The sequence below is a fragment of the Mus musculus genome, chromosome X (assembly GCF_000001635.26).
Source record: "Mus musculus strain C57BL/6J chromosome X, GRCm38.p6 C57BL/6J".
In the NCBI taxonomy this organism is placed as follows: domain Eukaryota; kingdom Metazoa; phylum Chordata; class Mammalia; order Rodentia; family Muridae; genus Mus; species Mus musculus.
In genome coordinates this window covers 89828070-89836087 of record NC_000086.7, presented here as the reverse complement: position 1 = coordinate 89836087, position 8018 = coordinate 89828070, and positions in this window count along the sequence as shown.

Below are 8018 nucleotides of genomic sequence, written 5' to 3'. Positions count from 1 at the left end.
TGTTGCTATATTGACTAGTGAGGTCATTATGAAGGTCATATTTAAGGAAGAATGTTGGTGAGATGACACAGGTGCAAAACTCCAGTCATAAATAGAAGGCATTTTTTTGTTGTTGTTGTTATTCAGTTAAGAACACCAACTGTAAATTTAGGGTGCATTAATCCATTATTTAATTAGTTTATTGTATCACTCTTTACCCTACATATTTTAGGCTATGATTCTATGGTGATTCTAAATCAATTCAAGTTGACAACAAAGATTGAATGTTACAAATATTATCATATCAGATAACAATGATGTAACCACTGGACCCACCACATTTTAAAGTAGAAAGCAGAGCCTTGAACACTAAACAACTGATATACTTCTGAATTATACACCCCACCTTTTTATTTTTAATAAAAATATTAATATTTATGTACTTATATCAGTAAAAGTTTTGTTAGAATAATGCTATGGTGAAAATATTTTATAGGTGAAATAATGTTATCATGCAGGCAGCCATAAAAAGTGAGATTCTGGCTTTTTTAAAAAGGCAAATAATCAACAACAATAAAACAAAACATACACAAACAAAAACATTTTAGGATTTTGTTATTGCTCTTGGTTTCCCACAAAAGGCAGGAGGTAAGTCCTTGTAGCTGAAGACAGCATGTATCATAGGCCTTGAAGACTCTAACTTGGAACTGATTTGAATACCTCCTCCTCCCTGAGAATTAACTTTCATGATACAAGACTATGCCATGAAAACTTCCAATGGAGGAAAGGAACCAATAATTCTATGCACTTTTGATGCCTAGGAACATCACATGTCATGTGTGCCACACGTGATGCCACAAGAATGGCTAACCTTAAGAATGCAGTAGTGGCATGCATAATTTTTTGTTAATCAACAGTTGTATTTGTGTTCAAGTTTCCCTGAACAAAAAAGAAATCATGCCTAGTACTGTAAACCTAGCCAACTTCTTAAAATCAATGAGTTCATGGATCTTTGTTGTGAATTGCCCTGATGATGTTTGTATTTTGATACTAATTCTGCTTCCTAAAGAGGGGTTGATTTCACTTGAAACTTCTCCCTATTTTAACTGGTCAAATAAAAGCTAGAGCCTGTGACTAGACAGTGGAAGAGAAAGGTGGGGCTGGAAGTTTTAGAGGAGGGAGAGGGAGGAGGAAGCAAAGACAAGAAGATGAGGGACAGAGAGAGACAAAGATGGAGGAAGAGGAGGTGGAAGATGGAGCAAATTCATGTGGCCAGGAGGAGCTGAAAGTACCAAGGGATCTCATACCTGAGGAATAGAGTATTTTAGTGGAATATCTGCCCAATCTAAGTTTGCCATTTATAAAAAATATAACTAAATTATGTGTTCTTTGCATGGTCTTCTTGGGGTTGGAGATTTACCGATACAAATCTGGCTGGTATTAAATATTAAGGCTGTCTGGTGTTTTCCATATGTGATGGTTTAGGTGGTCAAGACAGAGGGTGAAACCAGAATAGTCATTGGTGGTCATTGTAGCCAACCGCATGGACCTGTGGAGAGTGGTAACTCCAGGTGTTCTCAGGAATGACAGGTTTGGTAGCTTAGCAAGTCAGCCACAGGAACCAGGGCCAGAAGAATGGACAGCTGGTTTGAATCAGGCAAGGAGGAACAGCAGGATGTAATTAGGGCCAGCAGTAGTGTGATTTCTGAGGTAAGTTTTGAGGGGGCCACAACATGGGGCAAGGAGTCTAAGAAAGGGGAAGTGTGCCTTTTAAAATTACATGCAACAGATCTTAGAGGCAAACCTACAACCACCACTTATTGCCAGAAATATACTAAGAGCCAGTATATACACCTAAGAGTATATAGGCACAACTAATGTGACATTCCTGAGGTCCAGCCTCAGCATGAGGAGGGTGCTGAGAAAGGTGTGAATGGGAGTTAATCTATTAATGTCTTAGAGTCAGTAGTGGATGCAAGCTCTCTCTTTGCCCAAAGAGTCTTATTATTCTTCCTTCTTCTCGTTTCTTCCTTCTTCATACTTCTCACTCTTCTCATGTTTCATTCTTTTGCCTTCTCCTAATCAGATACCCTGGACCCAGGTTTTATTTACTAAAGCTAGGCTTTTCATCAATTCTTTGAACGTTGTTAATAATCTTTTTTTTTTTTTTTAGAAATCCTTTAAATTACATAAATTTTATAATCGCCGACCTTTTGTCCCAACTCCTTAAAACAGAAAGTAAATACAAATCAAACACACATTCCTGTATACATTTTACATAGCCTGCTCTTCACAGGTAGCTAGGCAGACCTCTTGTGGTTTCCTCGTACAGCATACATGAATCTTTACTAACTAATTTCATGTAAGAACAGAAAGGTTACAGACTACTAGGGTTAAAATAATTTCTTAAAAAAATTTAAAATTTATGCAAGTAGGTAGCACTTTGTAATATCTCTGTAGGTATTGTCATCTCTAATTATTCAAGTAGCTAGTAACTTTTTTATATGTTTGTATATCATCATTTAATTTTCTAATCTGTTTGCTCATCCTAGCAATTCCATAGCATCATGTACTCCACATCTAATCCTGTTTATTTCTAAATGGTATATATGCTTTTCTCCTATAAAATAAACACGTCTATAATTTACTTGTATTTTATAGATTCCTTCTTTTACTATCCATGCCATTTCTTTTTGAGACCATTTTCACTCTCTATCCTTGATGTCACCAAGTTTGTCCTGACTAATTAATGCAGCAGTCCTTGTACTGGAGGGCACATGTATCTTCTCATGATTCCAAATTCAAGGTCAAGTCTGGCAATGAAATATTTCTTTTATGGCCTCTGTAGTTACATTGTCTATATGCTTTCTGATTACCCGGAATATCAAGCAGAAGTCCTGTTCCCTGTCTTCCACAGCCTCATGATCACATTCATTCTTCACTCCTGAGGATTACATCTATTTCATTTATTATGGCATGATTATCTCTACATAATGGAGAAAGTGTATTCCTCAGAAAATTAGATTGAACATGAATTAAAAGAGACAGCATATCAACTCTAGAGCAAAAGCATCCATCAACACAAGCAGGGATCAATGGTCTGGTGATGCTTCAGGGGCAGGAACTCTGTCAAAATTCCCCTTACTCAGCCATGCTCAACCCAATAAGACACAATGTATTTTTTAAGTGATGACACAAATAGGGTGGATATGGAATGGACACAGGATGTGGAAGGAGATGAGAAGGGTGGGAATGTGTAAAATGCAATATATGAAATTATTAAAGAATTAATTAAAGTATTTTAAAAACATTGCATTTAAATTGTCTTAAATGATTTATTAATAGTTTGTATTAATGAAATAAAAATTGGGATTTTTGGTAAGTCAAATAGTCATATATCTATCAGGGTAAGGATAGGTAGATAAATAGATAGATAGATGATAGATAGATAATAGAGAGACATGATAAACTCTTATAATTTTCATTTTGATCAGGTTTTTTTATTATGTGGTGACAATTTAGATAAGTAATGTGAATTAGTGTACCCAAACTGTATTTATGCACATATGCATAATATGTCAACATGAAAACCCCTGGGAATTATTGTTCTCTTTATTGATTATTTTCCTTGAGAAAGGAAAATATTTTGTATTTGTTACACATAATATAAAATGTGGGAAAGGTATCACTTTTAGTTTGAATTTGAAATACAGAGAAAATAATAATAGAGATTTTTTTCAGCATTATCAACTATTTGGTATAAAATTATATGAAGATGTATTACATACCACAGTGTGTTCTGAATCTGACAAAAATACCAGTACAATTTCTGCTTCATTCATTAATATTTTTAAAGTATTTTGATCTGCTTCATAAACATAGCTAAAAACAAAAGCTGCTGAGCATAATCTGGATGAGAAAATGTAAAACGTTTCAATCCACTGATTTTACATATCTGAATTTCAATGATCCTTTTAGAATTTATAAATTATTGTTTTAGAATTTAATTTCAGCAATATCTGAGTCCATATAGATAATATGGTATGTTTTCAGGCAGTGAGTGGAGTGTTGACATGTGTCAAAACTAATACACAATCTTTCACCTTAGTGAATAATTTCAAACAAAGAAATACATTCAAAACTTTAATATGATAATGTTTTTATACTTAAATGAATGTAATAAAGAATCATAATTTATTGAAAATGCTGTCTTTTTCTACTGTATGGTTTTGACTTCTTCGTCAAAGATCAAGTGTATATAATGTATGGGTTTATTTCTGGGTCTTCAATTCCATTGATCTCCCTGCCTATCTCTTTACCAATACCATGCAGTTTCCATCACTATTGCTCTATTGTACAACTTGAGGTCAGGGATGGTGATTCCCCCAGAAGTTCTTTTATTGTTGAGAATACTTTTCACTATCTTGGGTTTTTTGTTATTTCAAATGAATTTACAAAGTGTTCTCTCTAACTTTATGAGGAATTGAGTTAGAATTTTCGTGGAGATTGCACTGAATTTGTTAGTTGCTTTTAGAAAGATGGCCATTTTGACTATGTTAATCCTGCCCATCCATAAGCATAGGAAATCTATCTTCTGAGGACTTCTTTGATTTCTTTCTTCATACACTTGAAGTTCCTGTCATATAGGTTTTTAACTTGCTTGGTTAGAATTATACCAAGTTATTTTATATAATTTGTGACTATTGTGAAGGGTATCATTTATAAAGCTAATAGACTTTAATTTCCAGTGTGTTTTCAAATTATCATCTTTTATGTTTCACATTTCCCTCATATTTATTTCATGGATAATTATACTAGGTAATTATTATTACAATAATGTTTCATGACAAAATTTCCAATTTATCAGTGACTTAAGGTTTTTACAGATTTTGGGTTGGTTCAGCTAGGAAATAGTAGTTGTTCAAATGGACCTTACTTAATGTAAATAGAGAAATTTTAAATAGGTTTCATTTGTATCATTCTAAAACCAAGAAGAAAAGGCAATGGGTGTCTATGACTTTTTTTTTCTCTATGTGAATAGGTCATAAAACGTCAAGAAATTATGAAGGAAGGGTTCAAGCATATTTTTATTGTCATATCAGCTGATGTTTTATTGGTCAATTAAAAATGCATGGCCCAATAAAATCCATGAAATAAGGAAATACCATTAAACTACTCTGTAGTTATATGGTGAAAGACTATTCCCATAGAAAGAATGTAAGAAATGGTATCCATCATTCAATATACCAGACTAACCTTTCTTGATGTTAACCTATGTGTGAATATTTTTAGATCACTATATTGCACAAGCATTCTTCTTTTAGTGGAATGCTACATCCACTCCAATAGTAACACACATTACAGGCCTAAAAACCTGGAAGCAGTCAGGAGGCAAAGAGTTTCACGGAAATAGTCTCCTGGAACCTTGGCATTCCGACAGCTATACTCAAACCCTGTCACCTCGTTAGTCTAGTGTTTGGATCCGTGCGCTCTCTTTCAGTATTGTTTTATTATAAGTGCCTTTAAGGATTGATTTTGACATAGAGCTAAGCTTCCACCAGTGTTTTAATGGTTCTTAGAAAATCCTTGAAGCCAAACCTGAACTTGGATGACCTAGGAAAAAGGTGGGTTGTAGCATGAAAGGGTTAGTGGAAGGCAATTCCCCTGGTGCAGGTTTTTTCACTAGGCCCAGAGGAATAGCATAATCAGGTATTTAATTAGAACCCCTGGGGTGGGTTTAACAATAGGAATTGCATTAGAGCATTCACCTGGCTCCTGTGTTTAACTGATTTTTTAATTAAGGGTTGTTTCTATTCTCAGTGGTAAAGGAGGCCTGGCTCCTGCCATCTTTTTATGTATGCATTCTTTTTGTTTTTTGTCAATGTAACTTAGCGAATGTGTTTGCCTGGTTTTCTTGTTTTTCTTCTGTATTAAAAGTCTGGTGTTTGTTTGGACAAAATACATTCAGATTCAGCTCTCCCTTGAGTCCGTGTCTGTCTGTCAATTCTCACCTAAGGTTGCTCACCTGCAACCAGAAACCTGTTTGCTACAGATCGGAGACCCAATAGATGTTAGTCTGTGGCAGCTTCATCACTGTATTCCTGAGATTATTTATTTTTGTGCTTGTAATTGCTTACTATTAAAGGTAACAAGTTACTTTTGGCTTATGAAATGTTACATGCAAATACAGCATTCTACATTCAATTACTGCTACTGACACCAGCACTGAAACTCTTCAAAATTTTTGAAATAGGGCAAACTAATAAAATGAGCAAAACTTCTGTGAATATAATTTTCAAATCTTAACTCATTACCAACAATTTGTTTGTATAATACTGTGTTATCCATCAGCAACAGGCCAACTGAGAAGTTAGATGACTTCTTTCTCCAAAATGTCAATGTAGTAAGTCACTTAATACACTCTTAGTGTGGCAATCTTTTTCTTCTTATGATGCTCGATGAGCGATTGGTTGGGTTGTGCTTACTAATATACATTATTCCACATAATCTCTAAAAGATCCAGCAGTTAATTTGAGCTATGTTAGCACAATGACATTTTAAAAAATGAAGAAAACTATAGAGGTAATTTAATACAGCATCATGACTGCTCTGGAAAAGGATCACATCCATATCCATTCTGGGTTTGTGCAATCCAGCTGGGATATAGACATACCACACACCTTTAATCCCTCTGTCTGGAATACAGATACACAATTAGTACTCACCAAGTAAAGTAGGTAAAATTATATATAACATTTATTTGTGTACTTATTTTTCTTTCTTCCTGTTATAAGCTTTGGTAGTCACCCCTCTGTCTTGGATACTTGAAATCCTAATAATATTATACTACATTTGTAGAACATTACAAATTCTTAAAACACATTAATTTTCATATTTGATATAGAATGTGGTAAATGTTAAATTATTTTAAAGGGAGACTAAAATCATACAGGATCACAACCAAACAGGGTAACCTGAAGCCCACCGAACTCACAGACAATATCTCGTCCCAGCTTCCCAAATTGGTAGAATCACAAGTATGTACAACCCACACCTGTCTAACGTAAATATTTCTCCACATTTTACACATGAAGAAAGTAAGTTCTAGAGAAGTTCAATGATTTAGATATTAACAGAAAGGGCTTGACCTACCCAACTCAAAACTAGAGATTTTTCTGTTGCCTAATACATTGTTAAACCACACTGATGCAAACTTGATCCAATTAAATCACTTTCCTTACTTCAGGATTTGTTTAATATTCCCTTTTTCCCATAGGCATTTTAACCAGTATGGGTTTACTATGCAATAAAATGATTTCTGTAATCTATTCAAAACCATTGTTTACATTCAATAACAAAAGACTTATAGCATTAATGCTATTGATTGACTTTGCAATATAGGCTACCTTAGAACCCCAAAACATGCAAAAACATTTTAATAATAATTCTACATATTAATGTAGAACAATAAACATTCTGTTTGTTGGTTGGTTTTTATACATGAACCATAGACTAGACTAACTTAATATCTGCACTAATTCTTTTGCTCTGAATTCCACAAAAGAATCAGTTCTTTTAAATCATTAAAAATATATCAGCACATACAAATATTGTTCTGTGGATGTGAAAGTTTCACTGAAATCCTTAGATAACCAAATAAAAATATATGGGAAAATGTTGAGAAATTTTATTCCATCAACATGGCTGCTCTGGAAAGGTATTACATCAGAAATCCTTCTAGGTCTGTGTGATACAGCTGGAATACAGACATGCCACCCAACTTTAAACTTTCTTGCTAGAATAGAGAAATATCCTACTATAACTTTAATCCTAAACAATGTAAATAAAATTAGTAGTTGGTAAAAGAAAGCAGCCATGTTTGAAAGTGACATAGAATTAGGGTCAGTCAAAATAATGAATCACATAAGGATTTGATAAATAAGTCAGAGATAGATAATGCCCAACTTTCATAAGAATAGACAAAAATGAGAGGCAGCTTAAGAGAACAGTGTGGTATGTGGCAGAGAATATATATATAT